The following is a 26,551-nucleotide window of genomic DNA, read 5'->3' as shown; positions in this document are numbered from 1 at the left end:
TGTTTGAACTTAGAATATGGATGTGACATTTGCTGGGCCCAGCACGTCTGGAATGGAGAACGGAAGTTTTGCTGGCAGGAAGGCTGGCGGTGATGTAGGTGTGGATAAAAATCAAGGTAATATGAGTCTGACAAATAAGCGAAAGGTGAGTTTTGATAAAGAATTGACAGTGTTTTTGGAACTCGAGGGTGGTGTAGGTCTGTCTCCGCTGGCCCTACTAAGGGCTGCTAAAGAAGTCTGTGGTACGATTCTGGCCTGTCGGATGATTACGAAAGAGAGATTCGAAATGACTGTGGCATCCCAGGCGGCTAAAGAAAAATTACTCGATGGGTTTAGGATCGGGGATACTAGGGTTCATGGGAGGGATATTAGTGTTGACGAACTTGTTGTCTCTTTCATGGGCCTGCCAGCCTATATTGAGGATGAGGAAATTCTGCAGAAGCTCCTCGACTGGGGTGTTTTGGCCGTGTCCGAGGTGAGGAGACGAATGTGGCCAGGGACAAACATCGCTGACGGAACGAGGTTCGTTAAGGTCCGATTTACTGACCAGGTGCGTTCTCTACCGTATTCTGTAAGGTTTAACACTGCGGGGGGGCCTGAATATTTTAGGGTCATTCATGACAGGCAAGTGAAGGTGTGCAGGGGGTGTCTCCAGCCTGACCATGTGTTGCGTGAATGCCCGGATTTTTGCTGCAGACGGTGTGGGGCCCAAGGCCATTATGCGCGTGAGTGTGCAGAGCCCAGGGCCGCTAAATGTAAGTACTGTCATCAGTCCCCCTCTGTATGTGGGTGCTCTGGCCACCCCGCCTCTGACCCAGAGGAAGTGGGTGGGAGTCCCCCACCTACGGCTGACGTAGAGCACGGCCCTGGATCGAGGGAGGTCCTGTTTGATCAGGATGCGGAACCGGGTATACCTGACCCGGTGGCATTGGCGCCTGTGGTGGGGGGGGCTGGTGAAATGTCTCACAGTCCTGCCCCCGAGCGGGGGGGGGGGGGGGCAGTATCCTGCCCAACCTCTAATGTCGTGGTGGCGGAGGCTGGACCGGGGAGGGGGATGGGTGTGGATCTGGTTTCACACCTTACCCCTGAAGTGGGGGAGATGGTACGAAAGTCAGGCCAGACTCCTAAGTCTCAGCGCTCGAGGGCGGGCAGCAGGGGTCGGGCGCCGCTTAGGCAGCCACTGCCTAAGAGTAGTGACAGGTCTAGATCACTGACCGGGAGGGGCGGGTCGAAACATGTCGACGAGTACTGTGAGTCCCAGCCTGGTAGTGATCGGCGGTCGGGGCTGCAAGGTGAAGATCCCGTTTCATGCGGCACTGCCCGTTCTGAGTCTGCCACTGTAAATGCCACAACTGTTCCCATGGGTGTCATTTCCCAAGGGAATGAGGTTGCTCCGACAAAAATTAATAAGAAGTGTAAACGGTAGTCTGGTGTCAGGTTGATGGATCAACTTCCCTTTTTCTCTTTCAAAATGACGTTTTCCCTAGTCTCCATTAATGCTCGGAGCTTGAGGAATGGGGTAAAGATGCACAGTGTGTTTCACAACACCACCTGGGACGTGCTGTGCATCCAGGAGACGTGGTGGGAGGCGGAGCATCTTCGCATAGTAGAGGCTATGAACATTGGTGACTTGTACTGTGCTTTGGGCTCTGCAAACTCCCGTGGTGTGGCTGTCTTAGTCAAGCCGGGTGTTTTTGGCGTGTCTTCTTTAGTGCATGAGGACCCACATGGTCGTTTTATCGTGATTGATTTGCAGCGTGGCTCCACTAAATTCCGCCTTATAAATATCTACGCGCCTAATGAGGAGATGGAGAGGAAAACCTTCTTCAGTTCTGTTTTCCCTTATGTTACAGATTTCTCTATTTTGATCGGTGACTTTAATATCGCTCTGTCAAAAATCGATCTCGGTCCGAACAACACCTTTAAGAATGATGTCAGTAGAGGCTATTTAATTGATGCTGCAGTGGCTGCTGATCTGTCCGAAGTCTGGAGAGGTCTTAACCCCCTAAAAAGGGATTATTCCCGGCGTCAGGTGGTGCGGGGGGTCCTCCTCCAGTCTCGGATAGATCTGTGCTATGTTTCAAGTGCTTTATGGAAGTATATTGGGGGTAGCTCCTATGCATGTGTGGGCTGGAGCGATCACTCCCTCTTTTCTGTTACCCTTGACTTCCTGGGTGGTAAGAGGAATGGGGGGGTCTGGGTTTTTAATAATATGCTGCTTGCCGACCCCGCCTTTGTAAATAGGATGGAGCACTTTTTTGATTGTCTGGATGGTGAAATGGAAATGTGTGATTCTTTGGTTGATTGGTGGGAACAGGCAAAGTTTAGAATTAAAAAGCTGTGCCTCCGTTATAGTAAGCAGAGGAGGTGGGAGGAGTCCATCAGGGAACGAACTGTCCGGAGCAAACTCCAAGGACTTGCCGCTACCTCTGGTATAGGTCCGGTAGACCCTGAGTATCTGGAACTGCAGGAGGAGCTCAGGAACATACAGGTTAGTCGGGCTAGGGGGGCGGCACTTAGATCCAAGGCCCAGTATGCGGTAGAGGGGGAGCGCTCCACAGCTTTCTTTTTTGGCTTGGAAAAGTCCAGGCAGAGCAAGCTATATTTGGACGGCCTGTTGGACGAATCAGGTAAACTTCATAGTGATTTGGATGAAATTCTGGATATTGTAGGTAGGTTTTATTCCGATTTATTTGATGGTGAAAGGATCAACGAAGTAAGCTGTAGTAAGGCACTAGGTGCGCTTGATGTGTCTCTTAGCTCTAGTGACGCTGACAGCTGTGACCTGCCTATTTCCTTAGTAGAGGTTTTAGCAGCAATTAGGGGTCTCAATGCCTGTAAAAGTCCAGGAGAGGATGGTTTGAGTGCAGAGTTTTATAGTGCTTTTGCTCACAGGTTAGCCCCGATTCTTCATACTCTCTTTGGCGATTTTGAGAGAGAGGGTCGAGTTTCGGACTCCTTTTCTCTGAGCATTGTGACTTTGGTTTTTAAGAAGGGTGATAAGCGGTGCCTGGCCAATTACAGACCAATAAGTCTTCTTAACACTGATTACAAAATATTGGCAAAAGTATTGGCGCATAGGTTGAAAGGTGTGATTGGTAAAGTGGTTGCAGGTACACAGGCATATTGTGTCCCGGGGCGGGACATTTCTGACACAATACTCTCCTTAAAGTATTTGTTGAAGGAGATGCATGTCTCTGGTGGGATTCACGTTTCAGTGGATTTCAGTAAAGCATTTGATAGAGTCGAGCATTGTTTTCTTTACCGCGTTTTGGAGAAATTTGGTTTTAAAAATGGTTTTGTAAACTGGATTAAGCTTTTGTATTCCAGTGCGGTTAGCCGTGTAAAATGTAATGGACTCCTGTCGGATAGCTTCCCTTTGCGGAGGTCGGTAAGGCAGGGGTGTCCTTTGAGTGCACTTCTCTATAGCATAGTGGCCGAGCCTTTGGCCGCTATGCTCAAGAGGGACGGGGCTGTGCATGGAATCGTGAGTCCATCTGGTAGGGAATATAAGATTTTTCAATATGCGGATGATACCAATTTGGTTTTGCGCGATGTGGGGAGCCTCAATGTGGCTCTCCACATCCTAAATGTCTATTGCCTTGCCTCAGGAGCAAAGATCAATTTTGATAAGACGTCTGTGTCCTACTGCGGAGGCATTGTGGCCCCACCGAATGTTTGGGGCGTCAGGGACGCAGGGGATTCTTACAGGGTTCTTGGTGTGCCCTTGGGTAGGGATGAGGTGACCTGTCGTGATTGTTTGTGGGCTGGCCTGTATAGTAGTGTGTGTACCCGAATGAATCTATGGAAAACGCGTGGTCTTCACTTGAAAGGTAGGGTGTTGGTTGTTAATGCACTGTGTTTGTCTAAGCTAGTTCATGCTCTTACTGTGTATGACTTGCCGGGGGTGTTTGCAAATAAATTTAGCGTTGCTGTCAGTAAATTTATCTGGCGGCGAGAGAGTGCACCTGTGGCACATAATGTTTTGGTTGGTCAGTATGATCGGGGAGGGCTTAAACTGATCGACTTGGTGGTTAGGAAGCATGCTCTGCGTCTCAAATTGATTAAAAAGTTCCTCGACACCAGATTCGATGCGGCGTGGAAGGACTTTTTTGCATCGCAGGTTGAAAAGTTGGGTGAGTATGGTGTTTATAATTTGTGTATGCTTCCCCAGAGGACTGCCCTGGATCTGGTCCCGCCTTTTGAGAGGGAAGTGTTCGAGGCGTGGGCTAGACTTCGGCCGTTTGTAGTGGCGGCCCCTTGCTCCTTGTGGCAGCTAGGGCAAATGCCTTTACGTTTTAATCCTGACATGCTCTCTGATCCTCCTGGGAGGAGGGAGAGCATGTTCAGCGGGTTTTTTGAAAGGGCAGGTATAAAACGGGTTGGGCAGTTGTTAGATTTTGAAGGTGGGGTCGATGTGGATTTTATCAGGGGTAGTTTTAGTAGGGCGGGTCTTAGGTTTAGGAGGACCGAAGTGGTGAGAAAGGTGAGTTATATACAGGTGTGTATCTTGAGAAGGTGGGGCACACTCTATGAGAGAGCACAGCCAGTACAGGAAGCATATGAGGGAGGGATTGGCGGTGAGTCGCCCCTTATTTTCGTTTGGGTTAAGGGGGAGAGGTTGATGGGATTGGCAGAGACACCGACTCGTGCTTTATATCGCTTGCTGTTGACCCAGGTAGTTAGGCGCCCCACTGCTGAACATAGGTGGTCACAAACATTCCCTGAGCGAGATACTGCGTCAATTTGGGCAAATGTTTATAATTGGTATACCCCACCCCAAGTTAGTAATTTTGCTTTTAAATTGAGACATCGACTCGTTTTTACATGTCTTATGTTGCACAGCATTCAACCTGACAGGTTTAGTCGGAATTGTCCAGTGTGCGGTGGAGTTCCAGAAGATTTGCTCCACCTCATGTTCCGGTGTCCGGTGGTGCGGTGCTTCTGGACCCGGCTGCAGGACCTCCTCGTCAGGAGATTGGGACTGAGACTCCCACCACCGGCGGTCGATGTGGAGGACATGGACGAGCCCTGGTTCCTGTTTTTCGGGCCCATCTGTCGGGATGTCCGGAGAGCTGATTCGACTGACAGAATCAACTGGGAGGCTCTTCATCTATGCCTGTCCTTCGGGAGATATACTGTTTACATGGTGCGAAACATACACCTCTATGACGCCAGGACTGCTGACCACTGGGCTGTCTTTGCGAGACTTTTGGCAGCCCATATCCGCCATCTCCATGCTGTCAGAGAGCACGAGTTTGTCAACATTTTTTTCCAACGTAATGATTTATTTTCTTTGGATACATGTGGACACCCCAAGCTGAACATTTGAGGACTTCCCGCCCTCTGGTGGTTTGCCCCCAAACCTCGGCGAATTTCCCCAGTCATTATTATAACATTTAGTTTTGGTTACCTTTTGATGTTTTTAAATTGTGCCTAATTTGACAATGTTTTTGGTGGGATTGAAAATGAGTGTATTATTTCTGTGTTGAATTTTTATAATAAAAAAGAAAAAAAAAGAAGAAAAAAAAAAAAAGAACGCCCGATCTCGGAAGCTAAGCAGGGTCGGGCCTGGTTAGTACTTGGATGGGAGACCGCCTGGGAATACCAGGTGCTGTAAGCTTTTTTTTTTTTTTTTTTTGCACCTCCGTCGCAAAAGTAAACTTTCACAAAATAATTCCAGTTTGCTAGCTACTTGCTAGCAGACAGCCACACGCTAAACTGACAGGATGAGAGCTGAAAATGCTGTCAAAATGCTTTTTCCACCCCAAGTTGGGACGAGTGTAATCTTTAAAAGAGTCAACTGTGGGCTTTTTCTCGGCTTACGGCCATACTACCCTCAGAACGCCCGATCTCGTCCGATCTCGGAAGCTAAGCAGGGTCGGGCCTGGTTAGTACTTGGATGGGAGACCGCCTGGGAATACAGGGTGCTGTAAGCTTTTTTTTTTTTTTTTTGCACCTCCGTCGCAAAAGTAAACTTTCACAAAATAATTCCAGTTTGCTAGCTACTTGCTAGCAGACAGCCACACGCTAAACTGACAGGATGAGAGCTGAAAATGCTGTCAAAATGCTTTTTCCACCCCAATCTGGGACGAGTGTAATCTTTAAAAGAGTCAACTGTGGGCTTTTTCTCGGCTTACGGCCATACTACCCTGAGAACGCCCGATCTCGTCCGATCTCGGAAGCTAAGCAGGGTCGGGCCTGGTTAGTACTTGGATGGGAGACCGCCTGGGAATACCAGGTGCTGTAAGCTTTTTTTTTTTTTTTTTTTGCACCTCCGTCGCAAAAGTAAACTTTCACAAAATAATTCCAGTTTGCTAGCTACTTGCTAGCAGACAGCCACACGCTAAACTGACAGGATGAGAGCTGAAAATGCTGTCAAAATGCTTTTTCCACCCCAAGTTGGGACGAGTGTAATCTTTAAAAGAGTCAACTGTGGGCTTTTTCTCGGCTTACGGCCATACTACCCTGAGAACGCCCGATCTCGTCCGATCTCGGAAGCTAAGCAGGGTCGGGCCTGGTTAGTACTTGGATGGGAGACCGCCTGGGAATACCAGGTGCTGTAAGCTTTTTTTTTTTTTTTTTGCACCTCCGTCGCAAAAGTAAACTTTCACAAAATAATTCCAGTTTGCTAGCTACTTGCTAGCAGACAGCCACACGCTAAACTGACAGGATGAGAGCTGAAAATTCTGTCAAAATGCTTTCTCCACCCCAATCTGGGACGAGTGTAATCTTTAAAAGAGTCAACTGTGGGCTTTTTCTAGGTTTACGGCCATACTACCCTGAGAACGCCCGATCTCGTCCGATCTCGGAAGCTAAGCAGGGTCGGGCCTGGTTAGTACTTGGATGGGAGACCGCCTGGGAATACCAGGTGCTGTAAGCTTTTTTTTTTTTTTTTTTTCACCTCCGTCGCAAAAGTAAACTTTCACAAAATAATTCCAGTTTGCTAGCTACTTGCTAGCAGACAGCCACACGCTAAACTGACAGGATGAGAGCTGAAAATGCTGTCAAAATGCTTTTTCCACCCCAAGTTGGGACGAGTGTAATCTTTAAAAGAGTCAAGTGTGGGCTTTTTCTCGGCTTACGGCCATACTACCCTGAGCACGCCCGATCTCGTCCGATCTCGGAAGCTAAGCAGGGTCGGGCCTGGTTAGTACTTGGATGGGAGACCGCCTGGGAATACCAGGTGCTGTAAGCTTTTTTTTTTTTTTTTGCACCTCCGTCGCAAAAGTAAACTTTCACAAAATAATTCCAGTTTGCTAGCTACTTGCTAGCAGACAGCCACACGCTAAACTGACAGGATGAGAGCTGAAAATTCTGTCAAAATGCTTTCTCCACCCCAATCTGGGACGAGTGTAATCTTTAAAAGAGTCAACTGTGGGCTTTTTCTAGGTTTACGGCCATACTACCCTGAGAACGCCCGATCTCGTCCGATCTCGGAAGCTAAGCAGGGTCGGGCCTGGTTAGTACTTGGATGGGAGACCGCCTGGGAATACCAGGTGCTGTAAGCTTTTTTTTTTTTTTTTTTGCACCTCCGTCGCAAAAGTAAACTTTCACAAAATAATTCCAGTTTGCTAGCTACTTGCTAGCAGACAGCCACACGCTAAACTGACAGGATGAGAGCTGAAAATGCTGTCAAAATGCTTTTTCCACCCCAAGTTGGGACGAGTGTAATCTTTAAAAGAGTCAAGTGTGGGCTTTTTCTCGGCTTACGGCCATACTACCCTGAGCACGCCCGATCTCGTCCGATCTCGGAAGCTAAGCAGGGTCGGGCCTGGTTAGTACTTGGATGGGAGACCGCCTGGGAATACCAGGTGCTGTAAGCTTTTTTTTTTTTTTTTTGCACCTCCGTCGCAAAAGTAAACTTTCACAAAATAATTCCAGTTTGCTAGCTACTTGCTAGCAGACAGCCACACGCTAAACTGACAGGATGAGAGCTGAAAATGCTGTCAAAATGCTTTTTCCACCCCAATCTGGGACGAGTGTAATCTTTAAAAGAGTCAACTGTGGGCTTTTTCTCGGCTTACGGCCATACTACCCTGAGAACGCCCTATCTCGTCCGATCTCGGAAGCTAAGCAGGGTCGGGCCTTGTTAGTACTTGGATGGGAGACCGCCTGGGAATACCAGGTGCTGTAAGCTTTTTTTTTTTTTTTTTTGCACCTCCGTCGCAAAAGTAAACTTTCACAAAATAATTCCAGTTTGCTAGCTACTTGCTAGCAGACAGCAACACGCTAAACTGACAGGATGAGAGCTGAAAATGCTGTCAAAATGCTTTTTCCACCCCAATCTGGGACGAGTGTAATCTTTAAAAGAGTCAACTGTGGGCTTTTTCTCGGCTTACAGCCATACTACCCTGAGAACGCCCGATCTCGTCCGATCTCGGAAGCTAAGCAGGGTCGGGCCTGGTTAGTACTTGGATGGGAGACCGCCTGGGAATACCAGGTGCTGTAAGCTTTTTTTTTTTTTTTTTTGCACCTCCGTCGCAAAAGTAAACTTTCACAAAATAATTCCAGTTTGCTAGCTACTTGTTAGCAGACAGCAACACGCTAAACTGACAGGATGAGAGCTGAAAATGCTGTCAAAATGCTTTTTCCACCCCAATCTGGGACGAGTGTAATCTTTAAAAGAGTCAACTGTGGGCTTTTTCTCGGCTTACGGCCAAACTACCCTGAGAACGCCCGATCTCGTCCGATCTCGGAAGCTAAGCAGGGTCGGGCCTGGTTAGTACTTGGATGGGAGACCGCCTGGGAATACAGGGTGCTGTAAGCTTTTTTTTTTTTTTTTGCACCTCCGTCGCAAAAGTAAACTTTCACAAAATAATTCCAGTTTGCTAGCTACTTGCTAGCAGACAGCCACACGCTAAACTGACAGGATGAGAGCTGAAAATGCTGTCAAAATGCTTTTTCCACCCCAATCTGGGACGAGTGTAATCTTTAAAAGAGTCAACTGTGGGCTTTTTCTTGGCTTACGGCCATACTACCCTGAGAACGCCCGATCTCGTCCGATCTCGGAAGCTAAGCAGGGTCGGGCCTGGTTAGTACTTGGATGGGAGACCGCCTGGGAATACCAGGTGCTGTAAGCTTTTTTTTTTTTTTTTTTTGCACCTCCGTCGCAAAAGTAAACTTTCACAAAATAATTCCAGTTTGCTAGTGTTAGAGTAGACAATATTAAGTATTGTACTCTTTGCGTGTTCAATTAACTGAATGGTGAGATTCTGTTGAAGAAGTTCCTTTGCAAAGGTTTTAATTACCAGAAGCTTCTGGTCCACATAGACAAACCATCCAAGCGATGTCTCTGTTCAAATGTGGTGGCCTCTCTCCAGCTCACATCGTTATTTATTCACAAAAAGGGTTCAGAAAAAGGTCAGCCCACAACACACCTGGTTACAACTGAATACAAGAAAATCCGTTCCCATGGGTATAAATCAGATTAGAAAAAATTCAATAATAATAAGCCTGACTCCCTTCCGACACAGCAAAATCCCCGGAACCTCCCTTTAGATTACGAATGAATAGACAGACCCGTTGCTCTTTCTCATGAAAGTAACACAGATAAGAATATAGGTCTATTCATACAGCCATACTGAGTTAACATAATTATAAACGGCTAAAATATAATTTAAAACTAAAAAACAATGTTAATAACTCATCACTAGCTACTTGCTAGCACACAGCAACACGCTAAACTGACAGGATGAGAGCTGAAAATGCTGTCAAAATGCTTTTTCCACCCCAATCTGGGACGAGTGTAATCTTTAAAAGAGTCAACTGTGGGCTTTTTCTCGGCTTACGGCCATACTACCCTGAGAACGCCCGATCTCGTCCGATCTCGGAAGCTAAGCATGGTCGGGCCTGGTTAGTACTTGGATGGGAGACCGCCTGGGAATACCAGGTGCTGTAAGCATTTTATTTTTTTTTTTGCACCTCCGTCGCAAAAGTAAACTTTCACAAAATAATTCCAGTTTGCTAGCTACTTGCTAGCAGACAGCCACACGCTAAACTGACAGGATGAGAGCTGAAAATGCTGTCAAAATGCTTTTTCCACCCCAAGTTGGGACGAGTGTAATCTTTAAAAGAGTCAACTGTGGGCTTTTTCTCGGCTTACGGCCATACTACCCTGAGAACGCCCGATCTCGTCCGATCTCGGAAGCTAAGCAGGGTCGGGCCTGGTTAGTACTTGGATGGGAGACCGCCTGGGAATACCAGGTGCTGTAAGCTTTTATTTTTTTTTTTTTGCACCTCCGTCGCAAAAGTAAACTTTCACAAAATAATTCCAGTTTGCTAGCTACTTGCTAGCAGACAGCCACACGCTAAACTGACAGGATGAGAGCTGAAAATGCTGTCAAAATGCTTTTTCCACCCCAAGTTGGGACAAGTGTAATCTTTAAAAGAGTCAACTGTGGGCTTTTTCTCGGCTTACGGCCATACTACCCTGAGAACGCCCGATCTCGTCCGATCTCGGAAGCTAAGCAGGGTCGGGCCTGGTTAGTACTTGGATGGGAGACCGCCTGGGAATACCAGGTGCTGTAAGCTTTTTTTTTTTTTTTTTTTTGCACCTCCGTCGCAAAAGTAAACTTTCACAAAATAATTCCAGTTTGCTAGCTACTTGCTAGCAGACAGCAACACGCTAAACTGACAGGATGAGAGCTGAAAATGCTGTCAAAATGCTTTTTCCACCCCAATCTGGGACGAGTGTAATCTTTAAAACAGTCAACTGTGGGCTTTTTCTCGGCTTACGGCCATACTACCCTGAGAACGCCCGATCTCGTCCGATCTCGGAAGCTAAGCAGGGTCGGGCCTGGTTAGTACTTGGATGGGAGACCGCCTGGGAATACCAGGTGCTGTAAGCTTTTTTTTTTTTTTTTTTTTGCACCTCCGTCGCAAAAGTAAACTTTCACAAAATAATTCCAGTTTGCTAGCTACTTGCTAGCAGACAGCAACACGCTAAACTGACAGGATGAGAGCTGAAAATGCTGTCAAAATGCTTTTTCCACCCCAATCTGGGACGAGTGTAATCTTTAAAACAGTCAACTGTGGGCTTTTTCTCGGCTTACGGCCATACTACCCTGAGAACGCCCGATCTCGTCCGATCTCGGAAGCTAAGCAGGGTCGGGCCTGGTTAGTACTTGGATGGGAGACCGCCTGGGAATACCAGGTGCTGTAAGCTTTTTTTTTTTTTTTTTTTGCACCTCCGTCGCAAAAGTAAACTTTCACAAAATAATTCCAGTTTGCTAGCTACTTGCTAGCAGACAGCCACACGCTAAACTGACAGGATGAGAGCTGAAAATGCTGTCAAAATGCTTTTTCCACCCAAAGTTGGGACGAGTGTAATCTTTAAAAGAGTCAACTGTGGGCTTTTTCTCGGCTTACGGCCATACTACCCTGAGAACGCCCGATCTCGTCCGATCTCGGAAGCTAAGCAGGGTCGGGCCTGGTTAGTACTTGGATGGGAGACCGCCTGGGAATACCAGGTGCTGTAAGCTTCTTTTTTTTTTTTTTTTGCACCTCCGTCGCAAAAGTAAACTTTCACAAAATAATTCCAGTTTGCTAGCTACTTGCTAGCAGACAGCCACACGCTAAACTGACAGGATGAGAGCTGAAAATGCTGTCAAAATGCTTTTTCCACCCCAATCTGGGACGAGTGTAATCTTTAAAAGAGTCAACTGTGGGCTTTTTCTCGGCTTACGGCCATACTACCCTGAGAACGCCCGATCTCGTCCGATCTCGGAAGCTAAGCAGGGTCGGGCCTGGTTAGTACTTGGATGGGAGACCGCCTGGGAATACCAGGTGATGTAAGCTTTTTTTTTTTTTTTTTGCACCTCCGTCGCAAAAGTAAACTTTCACAAAATAATTCCAGTTTGCTAGTGTTAGAGTAGACAATATTAAGTATTGTACTCTTTGCGTGTTCAATTAACTGAATGGTGAGATTCTGTTGAAGGAGTTCCTTTGCAAAGATTTTAATTACCAGAAGCTTCTGGTCCACATTGACAAATCATCCAAGCGATCATCTGTTCTGATGTGGCTCCCTCTCTCCAGCTCACATCGTTATTTATTCACAAAAAGGGTTCAGAAAAAGGTCAGCCCACAACACACCTGGTTACAAAAAAATCCGTTCCCATGGATATAAATCAGATTAAAAGAATACAGAAATAATGAGCCTGACTCCCTTGGTGACATAGCCCCGGAAACCTCCCTTTTAGATTACAGAATGAATAGACAGACCCGTTGCTCTTTCTCATGAAAGTAACACAGATAAGAATACAGGTCTATTCATACAGCCATACTGAGTTAACTAAATTATAAACGGCTAAAATATGATTTAAAACTAAAAAACAATGTTAATAACTCATCATTCCCTCATTTGAGCTCTTGAGAGCTCAACACATTAAAACATTTTTTTTTTCAATGGTTGTGTGGTAAAAATAATTATCCTTAAAACATCCCTTTAGCAGAAGAGGAGGTAATTTAGCAATCATATGACATTAAAAAACAATTTGATACATTTAAAAGATTTTTAGTGGAATAAGCATAGCATATGTGAGGCTTAACATAAAATGTTGTTCATTAAAAAGTGTCGCAATATATCGGCAGACGAATATGTGTTCTTTGAAGCCATCTTGTGATGAAGTTCTTTGAAGGTCTCTTTTTTTTTTTTTTTTTTTTTTTTAATGAAAAGAGTGTCGCAATAGTTCGTCTCTTCTTTAAGAATTTGGGGTAGACTACCCAAATTCTTCGATTTGTCACCTGGGATTATTCTGCCCAAAATGTGACTGATCAAAGGAATGATTGCCCAAGAAAAGGCACTTGCTCTTGATCCGTTGACTGATGTCCTCAAACGGCAGCTCCGGAACCGGGCACGGATTCAGCTGACGTGGCTCCAGGTCGGAGGTGATAAGATTGATGCTCCAGTTGATGAGATAGCCGAGCCTGGCACGTCTCCGGAAGCCTTGTAGACCAGATGTGGAATTTTCTCTGTGCAGAGAACTGCACAAGATTTCCTCACCAACCCCCTGGGGCCGTTCTCCTGAGTGCAAAAACTTTTCATTTTTAGTTTCTCATAAACTCACATAAATTTTATTTGGAGGAAAAAACCCTGATAGTTTTTGTTAGTTGGGATTAGTAAATGTTATTTGATTAAGATCCGTAGGTCCTGTGCTGTTGGAACAGGAAAAGATCAATTTTTTGTGACATTAAAATAGAGCCCAGCCCTTGATTGAGTTGAATGACATTCGCTCATTCATTAATATAAGACAGAGCTTATAAATATTTATCTTTCAAATAGGTTTTGTTCAATAATAGGTAATTTTTTTACCATGACTAAATTTGTTCTAAATTTGCATAACTGTGCCTTTCATATCTCTTATTCTCTTCCCAGAATCCCATGACCGGCCGAATCCTGGCATGCTGGGAAAAACTCACATATATTCATATTATCTATACTCTTTTGCAAACACTGGGCTCCAAACATTACATTTTTCAAATGTAATTCTGAGATAAAAGATATAATATAATATAATTACCTTCATTCGGCGAATATGCATTATTGTCCTTGCTTGCTTCAGACTTACTTTGCGATCGATTTCCTCTGATAGATTTCTTCATATTCAAACTGTGAATGATCATTTTCAAACTCATCCTGTCAATTGGAGTGTAGGCCGATACCCCACAACCTTTTTAATTTCGTTTTTAAGTTTGATTTTAATTTTCTAACTCGTCTACATTGGTTAAATTCTTAAACATAAACTCCCTCATTTGACAAAGATCCACTGATTTTTTCAAACACGTCAAGATAAAAGGGAGGACAAAATAAAAACCTCATGACTCAAAAGACGTCATAAATAAGTCAACCCTCTAAAACAGGCTATAAAATAAACAAAAGAGCTACAAAACACTATAAAACTGAGCATAAGCAGATACAACTTAAGACACTAATATATGATGACTTTGGGGCCATAAAAAATAGAGATAACCATATTACTCTAATTCTCCTAGAGTCCCAAAAATTATTTAAACTGCTAATCAACCTCACCTCTTTTACAGATTTAGTGGGGCTGAGGATAAAATCATCTTCAAACTGCTAATCTTTCACATATTAGCGGGGCTCATAAAAAACACAGCACACAAAATATTTCTGGGATTTATAAATCACAGTGCTGTTAAAAAAAAAAATATATATATATCAAACTTAGCCATCAAACTCTTAGTTAGTCTTTTACTTGTTACTACTCATTTTATTCTATTATTTATTTTATAGTATAGCTGCAGCTGGACGAAGTCCAAAAAAGTTCCTCACGGAAAAAATAAAAATATATCATATCATAACATATTAATAAAATTCCCATTGTACCAATTCAGAAACTGATTCTCCCAAAAATATAGGCAAAAATTTAGTAGGCTATAGATTGAAATAAATTTTCTCAATCCCTCATTTCAAATTTACATATGTCGTTTTCAATTTCCTGAAATATCTTGCTATAGATCACAGCTCCCCCCTCAACACATTAAAAATGCCTTGTAATCACCATGTAGCATTTTACTGAATGGATCACATCTCATTCCGACCACCAACTTTCTTTGTCCAGACCCCCAGCAAAAGGCAGGACGGCAGCTGTTGTCAATGTTCAGTCCTGGCCAGCATGGCGGCTGTTGTGGCAGCAATGTTCAGAGCAGGCATTTAGATTTCCTCTGGATGCAAAACAGCCATAGGGGAGAAGTCACTAGAATGAGGCGTATACACAGTCACTGGGCATTGAGGAATTTGAACATCATGTTTTTCTTAGGCACAGGACGAGAAGACTGTTGCTCTGCGGCTTTTGACCTTTGATCTCTGCCACATCCATTCAGACGCTGTCTGCAATGTGGATCCGATGACACACAGTCTTTCTGAGAGCTCACCTGATCAAAAAATGCACATTCGTTGATACAATGCTTTAAAAATGCCAGACTGAGGACATGGGATCATAGCAAGACAGTTCACTCCCTGCTTTCTCAAAAATGTTTCGTAAAAAAAAAAACACAGCCTCTTTATTAATTTCTCTTTTCTTTTTTTTTCAATACCCCTTCAAATAGCTACTAGCCATACAACGTATCAGCAGCTGGGGCGCATCCCGTTCGCAGTTTGTAATCAGTGAAGGCCATCAAACCCTCATCTGCCTTGGAACTCAAACATCAGTTTCTGAAATGACACACTCAGAGAAAAAACAAATATTAAAAATCATTATCAACATGTCAATTTCAAAAACATTCATAACTCCTTACTCAACTATCTTACTTCCAGCCACAGCTATAAAGATGTAGGCATAATTATATCAACTCTCAAACAAAATGCCATTATTTTATCATTACTCTTTATTCATTTGTCCCGAAAAGGGAAAGTTAACAAATTAACCATCGTCATCAATCATTAAAGTGTAAAGATTTATTAGCTCAGTCAAATACTATTACTTATTTTATATTGTTTATCATTCCTCTCTTACCATTTTGACAAAAAAAGAGTCCCATTACGAGGACACATTATGCTCACAGCGCACAGCTCAGCCCCCACCTTTTTTTCTAACCTAGAAACGGGGGAAGGGGGGGGGGGAGGAGGAATCTTAACATTATAAATCGCAAAACCTATTTTATCATATTCCCATTAATAAAACAAACGCCACTATCACAACAGTATCATCTCACACAAAACAACACCAAACTTAGTTAAAATATTAAAAAACAAAAACAAAATCACATTTATCACTCACAATGACAAAAATAGCCCCCACCTTTTTAGAAGCTAGGTCAAATGCATACGCACACACTCTTCAGTCATTATAAAATAATAAAAAAAAATAAAATAAACGGTGTTATTCCTTCAATTCGTTGTCTACAAATCTTATAACATTTAAACCGCAGCTTCGTACGGTAATTTCAATAAACGGGTTAACTTTAAACAAAGCACCCGTAAACAGCTCCAAAAATACTGGAGTCATTTTAACATCAAATTCAGCCTTTTTTCATTACCAACAAAGAAAATACAAAAGTCTGACATACCATTTTGTCCAGCGAAAGCTTTGTATACAATCGATCCATAGTTCGTTTTTTCATTGTTCATCGACGCTTTTATTTTTCGCTGAACCGGAAGCGCATTCAGGACAAACCATTCTGTATCTGGGTCGAAATCGCCTCCATTTTTGTTTGTAGTTTTTGATGTATACATTCGGTTTTAATACAGTGACGTCTCACTTTTAATATTAATAGTTCAATATGTTAACACATATGGCCACACACAGACAGACATAAGAATTACGTGACCTCTCGTTTATACACAGCGGTTACCCAATCCCGCTGAGCTAAACTGTTCTCCATACATTGCAAAATTTCTGCAAGGCGCTCATTTTCAAAATAAAATGTCACGTACCATCGAATTTAACTGTAGAACAAAAGGTATTCATACGGAAATCCTGACCCCAAAACTACAAAAGTAGGAGCGCCATAACTCCAAATAAAATCTTTCACGTAATCTCTCGATTGCAAATACAGTGATACAAAAATCCAATCATCGCTGTAATCAACCTGGACCCCTTTCTGTTCAATTTCAAACAGGCGCTTTTTCAAATAAAAGACATATTACGTGTTTAGGACGTTTTCACACCAAGAGCCATGAACAATTATGTTACTTAGTCCTCAAATCCGGCCAAAACTGCTTAAAAAACAGAAGCGCGTACCATAATCTTCGCGATACTTAGTAACCAAGAAGGACTTGTTACGTCATCCGGCAAACCCTTTTATATATTATGGTCTAAGGATTCTTCATAGCGTTGACGAAAAACAAAACAAATCAAAAAATTAACCGCTATTTCTTCCTGTACAAAAAAGCTTCATCACTTCGAGTCTGCATTACGTCACCTTCAAATGCACCACTCCACGACGTGTTTAGTTCAATATCGTCGGAATTATCACAACTCACAATAGAACGACATCAAACTACACTCGTTCACACAGATCTCTTTTAAAATTTAGACAATTTTCAAGACGAAAAAACCAGCTGCAGCGGACCAGACAGACAAAACTTCTTCTACGTGGATAAAGATCTCCACTTATCGTACTTTATTTATTTAGGCCTAGAAGTTCCGCCCGTCTTTGAACGCCGCAGTCTGTTCCACGTCAAAATAACACCTTCCGTTTGGTTCAACGGAGGAGACCATTCGTTATAATTCAGCGTCGGCGGTCACCATTTGTTAGAGTAGACAATATTAAGTATTGTACTCTTTGCGTGTTCAATTAACTGAATGGTGAGATTCTGTTGAAGGAGTTCCTTTGCAAAGATTTTAATTACCAGAAGCTTCTGGTCCACATTGACAAATCATCCAAGCGATCATCTGTTCTGATGTGGCTCCCTCTCTCCAGCTCACATCGTTATTTATTCACAAAAAGGGTTCAGAAAAAGGTCAGCCCACAACACACCTGGTTACAAAAAAATCCGTTCCCATGGATATAAATCAGATTAAAAGAATACAGAAATAATGAGCCTGACTCCCTTGGTGACATAGCCCCGGAAACCTCCCTTTTAGATTACAGAATGAATAGACAGACCCGTTGCTCTTTCTCATGAAAGTAACACAGATAAGAATACAGGTCTATTCATACAGCCATACTGAGTTAACTAAATTATAAACGGCTAAAATATGATTTAAAACTAAAAAACAATGTTAATAACTCATCACTAGCTACTTGCTAGCAGACAGCCACACGCTAAACTGACAGGATGAGAGCTGAAAATGCTGTCAAAATGCTTTTTCCACCCCAAGTTGGGACGAGTGTAATCTTTAAAAGAGTCAACTGTGGGCTTTTTCTCGGCTTACGGCCATACTACCCTGAGAACGCCCGATCTCGTCCGATCTCGGAAGCTAAGCAGGGTCGGGCCTGGTTAGTACTTGGATGGGAGACCGCCTGGGAATACCAGGTGCTGTAAGCTTTTTTTTTTTTTTTTTTGCACCTCCATCGCAAACGTAAACTTTTACACAAATACCTCAAGTACACTCGCAACTTGCTAGCAGACAGACGCAGTGTAAAACTGACAGGATGAGATCTGAAAATGCTGTCAAAATGTTTTTTCCCCCCCAATTTGGGACGAGTGTAACCTTTAAAAGAGTCAACTGTGAGCTTTTTCTCGGCTTACGGCCATACTACCCTGAGAACGCCCAGGTGTGGTTGATTGGTCACAGCTGAGTTGATTGTTCCGTTTTGTGTCAGTGGAGCTGTGTGCTCCTTATTATGTGGTTTAGTGTTCTTTCTTTGTCTGTTTTTGAATTTGTTTTGTTTATTTGTGTTAGTTTTCAGATTCTACTCCTCCCAGCTTTCTTGGCTGTGGAGGAGGGTTTCTTTTTTCCCCCTGAGCGGTTTTGCTTTGTTTGAACTTAGAATATGGATGTGACATTTGCTGGGCCCAGCACGTCTGGAATGGAGAACGGAAGTTTTGCTGGCAGGAAGGCTGGCGGTGATGTAGGTGTGGATAAAAATCAAGGTAATATGAGTGTGACAAATAAGCGAAAGGTGAGTTTTGATAAAGAATTGACAGTGTTTTTGGAACTCGAGGGTGGTGTAGGTCTGTCTCCGCTGGCCCTACTAAGGGCTACTAAAGAAGTCTGTGGTACGATTCTGGCCTGTCGGATGATTACGAAAGAGAGATTCGAAATGACTGTGGCATCCCGGGCGGCTAAAGAAAAATTACTCGATGGGTTTAGGATCGGGGATACTAGGGTTCATGGGAGGGATATTAGTGTTGACGAACTTGTTGTCTCTTTCATGGGCCTGCCAGCCTATATTGAGGATGAGGAAATTCTGCAGAAGCTCCTCGACTGGGGTGTTTTGGCCGTGTCCGAGGTGAGGAGACGAATGTGGCCAGGGACAAACATCGCTGACGGAACGAGGTTCGTTAAGGTCCGATTTACTGACCAGGTGCGTTCTCTACCGTATTCTGTAAGGTTTAACACTGCGGGGGGGCCTGAATATTTTAGGGTCATTCATGACAGGCAAGTGAAGGTGTGCAGGGGGTGTCTCCAGCCTGACCATGTGTTGCGTGAATGCCCGGATTTTTGCTGCAGACGGTGTGGGGCCCAAGGCCATTATGCGCGTGAGTGTGCAGAGCCCAGGGCCGCTAAATGTAAGTACTGTCATCAGTCCCCCTCTGTATGTGGGTGCTCTGGCCACCCCGCCTCTGACCCAGAGGAAGTGGGTGGGAGTCCCCCACCTACGGCTGACGTAGAGCACGGCCCTGGATCGAGGGAGGTCCTGTTTGATCAGGATGCGGAACCGGGTATACCTGACCCGGTGGCATTGGCGCCTGTGGTGGGGGGGGGCTGGTGAAATGTCTCACAGTCCTGCCCCCGAGCAGGGGGGGGGGGGGGGGCAGTATCCTGCCCAACCTCTAATGTCGTGGTGGCGGAGGCTGGACCGGGGAGGGGGATGGGTGTGGATCTGGTTTCACACCTTACCCCTGAAGCGGGGGAGATGGTACGAAAGTCAGGCCAGACTCCTAAGTCTCAGCGCTCGAGGGCGGGCAGCAGGGGTCGGGCGCCGCTTAGGCAGCCACTGCCTAAGAGTAGTGACAGGTCTAGATCACTGACCGGGAGGGGCGGGTCGAAACATGTCGACGAGTACTGTGAGTCCCAGCCTGGTAGTGATCGGCGGTCGGGGCTGCAAGGTGAAGATCCCGTTTCATGCGGCACTGCCCGTTCTGAGTCTGCCACTGTAAATGCCACAACTGTTCCCATGGGTGTCATTTCCCAAGGGAATGAGGTTGCTCCGACAAAAATTAATAAGAAGTGTAAACGGTAGTCTGGTGTCAGGTTGATGGATCAACTTCCCTTTTTCTCTTTCAAAATGACGTTTTCCCTAGTCTCCATTAATGCTCGGAGCTTGAGGAATGGGGTAAAGATGCACAGTGTGTTTCACAACACCACCTGGGACGTGCTGTGCATCCAGGAGACGTGGTGGGAGGCGGAGCATCTTCGCATAGTAGAGGCTATGAACATTGGTGACTTGTACTGTGCTTTGGGCTCTGCAAACTCCCGTGGTGTGGCTGTCTTAGTCAAGCCGGGTGTTTTTGGCGTGTCTTCTTTAGTGCATGAGGACCCACATGGTCGTTTTATCGTGATTGATTTGCAGCGTGGCTCCACTAAATTCCGCCTTATAAATATCTACGCGCCTAATGAGGAGATGGAGAGGAAAACCTTCTTCAGTTCTGTTTTCCCTTATGTTACAGATTTCTCTATTTTGATCGGTGACTTTAATATCGCTCTGTCAAAAATCGATCTCGGTCCGAACAACACCTTTAAGAATGATGTCAGTAGAGGCTATTTAATTGATGCTGCAGTGGCTGCTGATCTGTCCGAAGTCTGGAGAGGTCTTAACCCCCTAAAAAGGGATTATTCCCGGCGTCAGGTGGTGCGGGGGGTCCTCCTCCAGTCTCGGATAGATCTGTGCTATGTTTCAAGTGCTTTATGGAAGTATATTGGGGGTAGCTCCTATGCATGTGTGGGCTGGAGCGATCACTCCCTCTTTTCTGTTACCCTTGACTTCCTGGGTGGTAAGAGGAATGGGGGGGTCTGGGTTTTTAATAATATGCTGCTTGCCGACCCCGCCTTTGTAAATAGGATGGAGCACTTTTTTGATTGTCTGGATGGTGAAATGGAAATGTGTGATTCTTTGGTTGATTGGTGGGAACAGGCAAAGTTTAGAATTAAAAAGCTGTGCCTCCGTTATAGTAAGCAGAGGAGGTGGGAGGAGTCCATCAGGGAACGAACTGTCCGGAGCAAACTCCAAGGACTTGCCGCTACCTCTGGTATAGGTCCGGTAGACCCTGAGTATCTGGAACTGCAGGAGGAGCTCAGGAACATACAGGTTAGTCGGGCTAGGGGGGCGGCACTTAGATCCAAGGCCCAGTATGCGGTAGAGGGGGAGCGCTCCACAGCTTTCTTTTTTGGCTTGGAAAAGTCCAGGCAGAGCAAGCTATATTTGGACGGCCTGTTGGACGAATCAGGTAAACTTCATAGTGATTTGGATGAAATTCTGGATATTGTAGGTAGGTTTTATTCCGATTTATTTGATGGTGAAAGGATCAACGAAGTAAGCTGTAGTAAGGCACTAGGTGCGCTTGATGTGTCTCTTAGCTCTAGTGACGCTGACAGCTGTGACCTGCCTATTTCCTTAGTAGAGGTTTTAGCAGCAATTAGGGGTCTCAATGCCTGTAAAAGTCCAGGAGAGGATGGTTTGAGTGCAGAGTTTTATAGTGCTTTTGCTCACAGGTTAGCCCCGATTCTTCATACTCTCTTTGGCGATTTTGAGAGAGAGGGTCGAGTTTCGGACTCCTTTTCTCTGAGCATTGTGACTTTGGTTTTTAAGAAGGGTGATAAGCGGTGCCTGGCCAATTACAGACCAATAAGTCTTCTTAACACTGATTACAAAATATTGGCAAAAGTATTGGCGCATAGGTTGAAAGGTGTGATTGGTAAAGTGGTTGCAGGTACACAGGCATATTGTGTCCCGGGGCGGGACATTTCTGACACAATACTCTCCTTAAAGTATTTGTTGAAGGAGATGCATGTCTCTGGTGGGATTCACGTTTCAGTGGATTTCAGTAAAGCATTTGATAGAGTCGAGCATTGTTTTCTTTACCGCGTTTTGGAGAAATTTGGTTTTAAAAATGGTTTTGTAAACTGGATTAAGCTTTTGTATTCCAGTGCGGTTAGCCGTGTAAAATGTAATGGACTCCTGTCGGATAGCTTCCCTTTGCGGAGGTCGGTAAGGCAGGGGTGTCCTTTGAGTGCACTTCTCTATAGCATAGTGGCCGAGCCTTTGGCCGCTATGCTCAAGAGGGACGGGGCTGTGCATGGAATCGTGAGTCCATCTGGTAGGGAATATAAGATTTTTCAATATGCGGATGATACCAATTTGGTTTTGCGCGATGTGGGGAGCCTCAATGTGGCTCTCCACATCCTAAATGTCTATTGCCTTGCCTCAGGAGCAAAGATCAATTTTGATAAGACGTCTGTGTCCTACTGCGGAGGCATTGTGGCCCCACCGAATGTTTGGGGCGTCAGGGACGCAGGGGATTCTTACAGGGTTCTTGGTGTGCCCTTGGGTAGGGATGAGGTGACCTGTCGTGATTGTTTGTGGGCTGGCCTGTATAGTAGTGTGTGTACCCGAATGAATCTATGGAAAACGCGTGGTCTTCACTTGAAAGGTAGGGTGTTGGTTGTTAATGCACTGTGTTTGTCTAAGCTAGTTCATGCTCTTACTGTGTATGACTTGCCGGGGGTGTTTGCAAATAAATTTAGCGTTGCTGTCAGTAAATTTATCTGGCGGCGAGAGAGTGCACCTGTGGCACATAATGTTTTGGTTGGTCAGTATGATCGGGGAGGGCTTAAACTGATCGACTTGGTGGTTAGGAAGCATGCTCTGCGTCTCAAATTGATTAAAAAGTTCCTCGACACCAGATTCGATGCGGCGTGGAAGGACTTTTTTGCATCGCAGGTTGAAAAGTTGGGTGAGTATGGTGTTTATAATTTGTGTATGCTTCCCCAGAGGACTGCCCTGGATCTGGTCCCGCCTTTTGAGAGGGAAGTGTTCGAGGCGTGGGCTAGACTTCGGCCGTTTGTAGTGGCGGCCCCTTGCTCCTTGTGGCAGCTAGGGCAAATGCCTTTACGTTTTAATCCTGACATGCTCTCTGATCCTCCTGGGAGGAGGGAGAGCATGTTCAGCGGGTTTTTTGAAAGGGCAGGTATAAAACGGGTTGGGCAGTTGTTAGATTTTGAAGGTGGGGTCGATGTGGATTTTATCAGGGGTAGTTTTAGTAGGGCGGGTCTTAGGTTTAGGAGGACCGAAGTGGTGAGAAAGGTGAGTTATATACAGGTGTGTATCTTGAGAAGGTGGGGCACACTCTATGAGAGAGCACAGCCAGTACAGGAAGCATATGAGGGAGGGATTGGCGGTGAGTCGCCCCTTATTTTCGTTTGGGTTAAGGGGGAGAGGTTGATGGGATTGGCAGAGACACCGACTCGTGCTTTATATCGCTTGCTGTTGACCCAGGTAGTTAGGCGCCCCACTGCTGAACATAGGTGGTCACAAACATTCCCTGAGCGAGATACTGCGTCAATTTGGGCAAATGTTTATAATTGGTATACCCCACCCCAAGTTAGTAATTTTGCTTTTAAATTGAGACATCGACTCGTTTTTACATGTCTTATGTTGCACAGCATTCAACCTGACAGGTTTAGTCGGAATTGTCCAGTGTGCGGTGGAGTTCCAGAAGATTTGCTCCACCTCATGTTCCGGTGTCCGGTGGTGCGGTGCTTCTGGACCCGGCTGCAGGACCTCCTCGTCAGGAGATTGGGACTGAGACTCCCACCACCGGCGGTCGATGTGGAGGACATGGACGAGCCCTGGTTCCTGTTTTTCGGGCCCATCTGTCGGGATGTCCGGAGAGCTGATTCGACTGACAGAATCAACTGGGAGGCTCTTCATCTATGCCTGTCCTTCGGGAGATATACTGTTTACATGGTGCGAAACATACACCTCTATGACGCCAGGACTGCTGACCACTGGGCTGTCTTTGCGAGACTTTTGGCAGCCCATATCCGCCATCTCCATGCTGTCAGAGAGCACGAGTTTGTCAACATTTTTTTCCAACGTAATGATTTATTTTCTTTGGATACATGTGGACACCCCAAGCTGAACATTTGAGGACTTCCCGCCCTCTGGTGGTTTGCCCCCAAACCTCGGCGAATTTCCCCAGTCATTATTATAACATTTAGTTTTGGTTACCTTTTGATGTTTTTAAATTGTGCCTAATTTGACAATGTTTTTGGTGGGATTGAAAATGAGTGTATTATTTCTGTGTTGAATTTTTATAATAAAAAAGAAAAAAAAAGAAGAAAAAAAAAAAAAGAACGCCCGATCTCGGAAGCTAAGCAGGGTCGGGCCTGGTTAGTACTTGGATGGGAGACCGCCTGGGAATACCAGGTGCTGTAAGCTTTTTTTTTTTTTTTTTTTGCACCTCCGTCGCAAAAGTAAACTTTCACAAAATAATTCCAGTTTGCTAGCTACTTGCTAGCAGACAGCCACACGCTAAACTGACAGGATGAGAGCTGAAAATGCTGTCAAAATGCTTTTTCCACCCCAAGTTGGGACGAGTGTAATCTTTAAAAGAGTCAACTGTGGGCTTTTTCTCGGCTTACGGCCATACTACCCTCAGAACGCCCGATCTCGTCCGATCTCGGAAGCTAAGCAGGGTCGGGCCTGGTTAGTACTTGGATGGGAGACCGCCTGGGAATACAGGGTGCTGTAAGCTTTTTTTTTTTTTTTTTTGCACCTCCGTCGCAAAAGTAAACTTTCACAAAATAATTCCAGTTTGCTAGCTACTTGCTAGCAGACAGCCACACGCTAAACTGACAGGATGAGAGCTGAAAATGCTGTCAAAATGCTTTTTCCACCCCAATCTGGGACGAGTGTAATCTTTAAAAGAGTCAACTGTGGGCTTTTTCTCGGCTTACGGCCATACTACCCTGAGAACGCCCGATCTCGTCCGATCTCGGAAGCTAAGCAGGGTCGGGCCTGGTTAGTACTTGGATGGGAGACCGCCTGGGAATACCAGGTGCTGTAAGCTTTTTTTTTTTTTTTTTTTGCACCTCCGTCGCAAAAGTAAACTTTCACAAAATAATTCCAGTTTGCTAGCTACTTGCTAGCAGACAGCCACACGCTAAACTGACAGGATGAGAGCTGAAAATGCTGTCAAAATGCTTTTTCCACCCCAAGTTGGGACGAGTGTAATCTTTAAAAGAGTCAACTGTGGGCTTTTTCTCGGCTTACGGCCATACTACCCTGAGAACGCCCGATCTCGTCCGATCTCGGAAGCTAAGCAGGGTCGGGCCTGGTTAGTACTTGGATGGGAGACCGCCTGGGAATACCAGGTGCTGTAAGCTTTTTTTTTTTTTTTTTGCACCTCCGTCGCAAAAGTAAACTTTCACAAAATAATTCCAGTTTGCTAGCTACTTGCTAGCAGACAGCCACACGCTAAACTGACAGGATGAGAGCTGAAAATTCTGTCAAAATGCTTTCTCCACCCCAATCTGGGACGAGTGTAATCTTTAAAAGAGTCAACTGTGGGCTTTTTCTAGGTTTACGGCCATACTACCCTGAGAACGCCCGATCTCGTCCGATCTCGGAAGCTAAGCAGGGTCGGGCCTGGTTAGTACTTGGATGGGAGACCGCCTGGGAATACCAGGTGCTGTAAGCTTTTTTTTTTTTTTTTTTTGCACCTCCGTCGCAAAAGTAAACTTTCACAAAATAATTCCAGTTTGCTAGCTACTTGCTAGCAGACAGCCACACGCTAAACTGACAGGATGAGAGCTGAAAATGCTGTCAAAATGCTTTTTCCACCCCAAGTTGGGACGAGTGTAATCTTTAAAAGAGTCAAGTGTGGGCTTTTTCTCGGCTTACGGCCATACTACCCTGAGCACGCCCGATCTCGTCCGATCTCGGAAGCTAAGCAGGGTCGGGCCTGGTTAGTACTTGGATGGGAGACCGCCTGGGAATACCAGGTGCTGTAAGCTTTTTTTTTTTTTTTTGCACCTCCGTCGCAAAAGTAAACTTTCACAAAATAATTCCAGTTTGCTAGCTACTTGCTAGCAGACAGCCACACGCTAAACTGACAGGATGAGAGCTGAAAATTCTGTCAAAATGCTTTCTCCACCCCAATCTGGGACGAGTGTAATCTTTAAAAGAGTCAACTGTGGGCTTTTTCTAGGTTTACGGCCATACTACCCTGAGAACGCCCGATCTCGTCCGATCTCGGAAGCTAAGCAGGGTCGGGCCTGGTTAGTACTTGGATGGGAGACCGCCTGGGAATACCAGGTGCTGTAAGCTTTTTTTTTTTTTTTTTTGCACCTCCGTCGCAAAAGTAAACTTTCACAAAATAATTCCAGTTTGCTAGCTACTTGTTAGCAGACAGCAACACGCTAAACTGACAGGATGAGAGCTGAAAATGCTGTCAAAATGCTTTTTCCACCCCAATCTGGGACGAGTGTAATCTTTAAAAGAGTCAACTGTGGGCTTTTTCTCGGCTTACGGCCAAACTACCCTGAGAACGCCCGATCTAGTCCGATCTCGGAAGCTAAGCAGGGTCGGGCCTGGTTAGTACTTGGATGGGAGACCGCCTGGGAATACAGGGTGCTGTAAGCTTTTTTTTTTTTTTTTTGCACCTCCGTCGCAAAAGTAAACTTTCACAAAATAATTCCAGTTTGCTAGCTACTTGCTAGCAGACAGCCACACGCTAAACTGACAGGATGAGAGCTGAAAATGCTGTCAAAATGCTTTTTCCACCCCAAGTTGGGACGAGTGTAATCTTTAAAAGAGTCAACTGTGGGCTTTTTCTTGGCTTACGGCCATACTACCCTGAGAACGCCCGATCTCGTCCGATCTCGGAAGCTAAGCAGGGTCGGGCCTGGTTAGTACTTGGATGGGAGACCGCCTGGGAATACCAGGTGCTGTAAGCTTTTTTTTTTTTTTTTTGCAC

The 26,551-nt window shown here is 45.1% G+C and overlaps 27 non-coding genes across 27 annotated transcripts; all 27 read left to right on the top strand.

Annotated features, from left to right (window-relative positions):
- The first annotated feature begins 5,820 nt into the window (after positions 1-5,820).
- LOC147184189 (5S ribosomal RNA) lies at positions 5,821-5,939 on the top strand. Its single transcript, XR_015092912.1, has one exon. It is a non-coding gene; the product is annotated as a 5S ribosomal RNA (ribosomal RNA).
- Positions 5,940-6,134: 195 nt separating this feature from the next.
- On the top strand, positions 6,135-6,253 carry LOC147184188 (5S ribosomal RNA). Its single transcript, XR_015091137.1, has one exon. It is a non-coding gene; the product is annotated as a 5S ribosomal RNA (ribosomal RNA).
- A 197-nt stretch (positions 6,254-6,450) lies between these two features.
- Positions 6,451-6,569, top strand: LOC147184187 (5S ribosomal RNA). The gene has a single exon (XR_015091136.1). It is a non-coding gene; the product is annotated as a 5S ribosomal RNA (ribosomal RNA).
- A 195-nt stretch (positions 6,570-6,764) lies between these two features.
- LOC147184186 (5S ribosomal RNA) lies at positions 6,765-6,883 on the top strand. Its single transcript, XR_015091556.1, has one exon. It is a non-coding gene; the product is annotated as a 5S ribosomal RNA (ribosomal RNA).
- A 196-nt stretch (positions 6,884-7,079) lies between these two features.
- On the top strand, positions 7,080-7,198 carry LOC147184185 (5S ribosomal RNA). Its single transcript, XR_015091378.1, has one exon. It is a non-coding gene; the product is annotated as a 5S ribosomal RNA (ribosomal RNA).
- Positions 7,199-7,392: 194 nt separating this feature from the next.
- On the top strand, positions 7,393-7,511 carry LOC147184184 (5S ribosomal RNA). The gene has a single exon (XR_015091555.1). It is a non-coding gene; the product is annotated as a 5S ribosomal RNA (ribosomal RNA).
- Positions 7,512-7,707: 196 nt separating this feature from the next.
- LOC147184183 (5S ribosomal RNA) lies at positions 7,708-7,826 on the top strand. Its single transcript, XR_015091376.1, has one exon. It is a non-coding gene; the product is annotated as a 5S ribosomal RNA (ribosomal RNA).
- Positions 7,827-8,021: 195 nt separating this feature from the next.
- On the top strand, positions 8,022-8,140 carry LOC147184182 (5S ribosomal RNA). The gene has a single exon (XR_015093230.1). It is a non-coding gene; the product is annotated as a 5S ribosomal RNA (ribosomal RNA).
- A 196-nt stretch (positions 8,141-8,336) lies between these two features.
- LOC147184181 (5S ribosomal RNA) lies at positions 8,337-8,455 on the top strand. The gene has a single exon (XR_015091160.1). It is a non-coding gene; the product is annotated as a 5S ribosomal RNA (ribosomal RNA).
- A 196-nt stretch (positions 8,456-8,651) lies between these two features.
- Positions 8,652-8,770, top strand: LOC147184180 (5S ribosomal RNA). Its single transcript, XR_015092330.1, has one exon. It is a non-coding gene; the product is annotated as a 5S ribosomal RNA (ribosomal RNA).
- A 194-nt stretch (positions 8,771-8,964) lies between these two features.
- On the top strand, positions 8,965-9,083 carry LOC147184179 (5S ribosomal RNA). Its single transcript, XR_015091135.1, has one exon. It is a non-coding gene; the product is annotated as a 5S ribosomal RNA (ribosomal RNA).
- A 702-nt stretch (positions 9,084-9,785) lies between these two features.
- Positions 9,786-9,904, top strand: LOC147184178 (5S ribosomal RNA). Its single transcript, XR_015092080.1, has one exon. It is a non-coding gene; the product is annotated as a 5S ribosomal RNA (ribosomal RNA).
- Positions 9,905-10,099: 195 nt separating this feature from the next.
- On the top strand, positions 10,100-10,218 carry LOC147184177 (5S ribosomal RNA). The gene has a single exon (XR_015091134.1). It is a non-coding gene; the product is annotated as a 5S ribosomal RNA (ribosomal RNA).
- A 196-nt stretch (positions 10,219-10,414) lies between these two features.
- Positions 10,415-10,533, top strand: LOC147184176 (5S ribosomal RNA). The gene has a single exon (XR_015091133.1). It is a non-coding gene; the product is annotated as a 5S ribosomal RNA (ribosomal RNA).
- Positions 10,534-10,731: 198 nt separating this feature from the next.
- LOC147184175 (5S ribosomal RNA) lies at positions 10,732-10,850 on the top strand. The gene has a single exon (XR_015091132.1). It is a non-coding gene; the product is annotated as a 5S ribosomal RNA (ribosomal RNA).
- A 198-nt stretch (positions 10,851-11,048) lies between these two features.
- Positions 11,049-11,167, top strand: LOC147184174 (5S ribosomal RNA). Its single transcript, XR_015091130.1, has one exon. It is a non-coding gene; the product is annotated as a 5S ribosomal RNA (ribosomal RNA).
- A 197-nt stretch (positions 11,168-11,364) lies between these two features.
- LOC147184173 (5S ribosomal RNA) lies at positions 11,365-11,483 on the top strand. Its single transcript, XR_015091129.1, has one exon. It is a non-coding gene; the product is annotated as a 5S ribosomal RNA (ribosomal RNA).
- A 197-nt stretch (positions 11,484-11,680) lies between these two features.
- Positions 11,681-11,799, top strand: LOC147184172 (5S ribosomal RNA). The gene has a single exon (XR_015092151.1). It is a non-coding gene; the product is annotated as a 5S ribosomal RNA (ribosomal RNA).
- A 6,035-nt stretch (positions 11,800-17,834) lies between these two features.
- LOC147184171 (5S ribosomal RNA) lies at positions 17,835-17,953 on the top strand. Its single transcript, XR_015091126.1, has one exon. It is a non-coding gene; the product is annotated as a 5S ribosomal RNA (ribosomal RNA).
- Positions 17,954-24,209: 6,256 nt separating this feature from the next.
- LOC147184170 (5S ribosomal RNA) lies at positions 24,210-24,328 on the top strand. Its single transcript, XR_015092894.1, has one exon. It is a non-coding gene; the product is annotated as a 5S ribosomal RNA (ribosomal RNA).
- Positions 24,329-24,524: 196 nt separating this feature from the next.
- Positions 24,525-24,643, top strand: LOC147184169 (5S ribosomal RNA). The gene has a single exon (XR_015091124.1). It is a non-coding gene; the product is annotated as a 5S ribosomal RNA (ribosomal RNA).
- A 197-nt stretch (positions 24,644-24,840) lies between these two features.
- Positions 24,841-24,959, top strand: LOC147184168 (5S ribosomal RNA). Its single transcript, XR_015091123.1, has one exon. It is a non-coding gene; the product is annotated as a 5S ribosomal RNA (ribosomal RNA).
- A 195-nt stretch (positions 24,960-25,154) lies between these two features.
- LOC147184167 (5S ribosomal RNA) lies at positions 25,155-25,273 on the top strand. The gene has a single exon (XR_015091554.1). It is a non-coding gene; the product is annotated as a 5S ribosomal RNA (ribosomal RNA).
- A 197-nt stretch (positions 25,274-25,470) lies between these two features.
- On the top strand, positions 25,471-25,589 carry LOC147184166 (5S ribosomal RNA). The gene has a single exon (XR_015091375.1). It is a non-coding gene; the product is annotated as a 5S ribosomal RNA (ribosomal RNA).
- A 194-nt stretch (positions 25,590-25,783) lies between these two features.
- On the top strand, positions 25,784-25,902 carry LOC147184165 (5S ribosomal RNA). Its single transcript, XR_015091553.1, has one exon. It is a non-coding gene; the product is annotated as a 5S ribosomal RNA (ribosomal RNA).
- Positions 25,903-26,098: 196 nt separating this feature from the next.
- Positions 26,099-26,217, top strand: LOC147184164 (5S ribosomal RNA). Its single transcript, XR_015093352.1, has one exon. It is a non-coding gene; the product is annotated as a 5S ribosomal RNA (ribosomal RNA).
- A 195-nt stretch (positions 26,218-26,412) lies between these two features.
- Positions 26,413-26,531, top strand: LOC147184163 (5S ribosomal RNA). The gene has a single exon (XR_015091122.1). It is a non-coding gene; the product is annotated as a 5S ribosomal RNA (ribosomal RNA).
- Positions 26,532-26,551: the final 20 nt, after the last annotated feature.

Source organism: Leptonotus elevatus, chromosome 1 (assembly GCF_054856555.1).
Source record: "Leptonotus elevatus isolate MCC_2025b chromosome 1, RoL_Lele_1.0, whole genome shotgun sequence".
NCBI classification, from domain to species: Eukaryota; Metazoa; Chordata; class Actinopteri; order Syngnathiformes; family Syngnathidae; genus Leptonotus; species Leptonotus elevatus.
The sequence above is the reverse complement of the archived record's forward strand: the minus strand, read 5'-3'. Positions and strand labels throughout refer to the sequence as shown.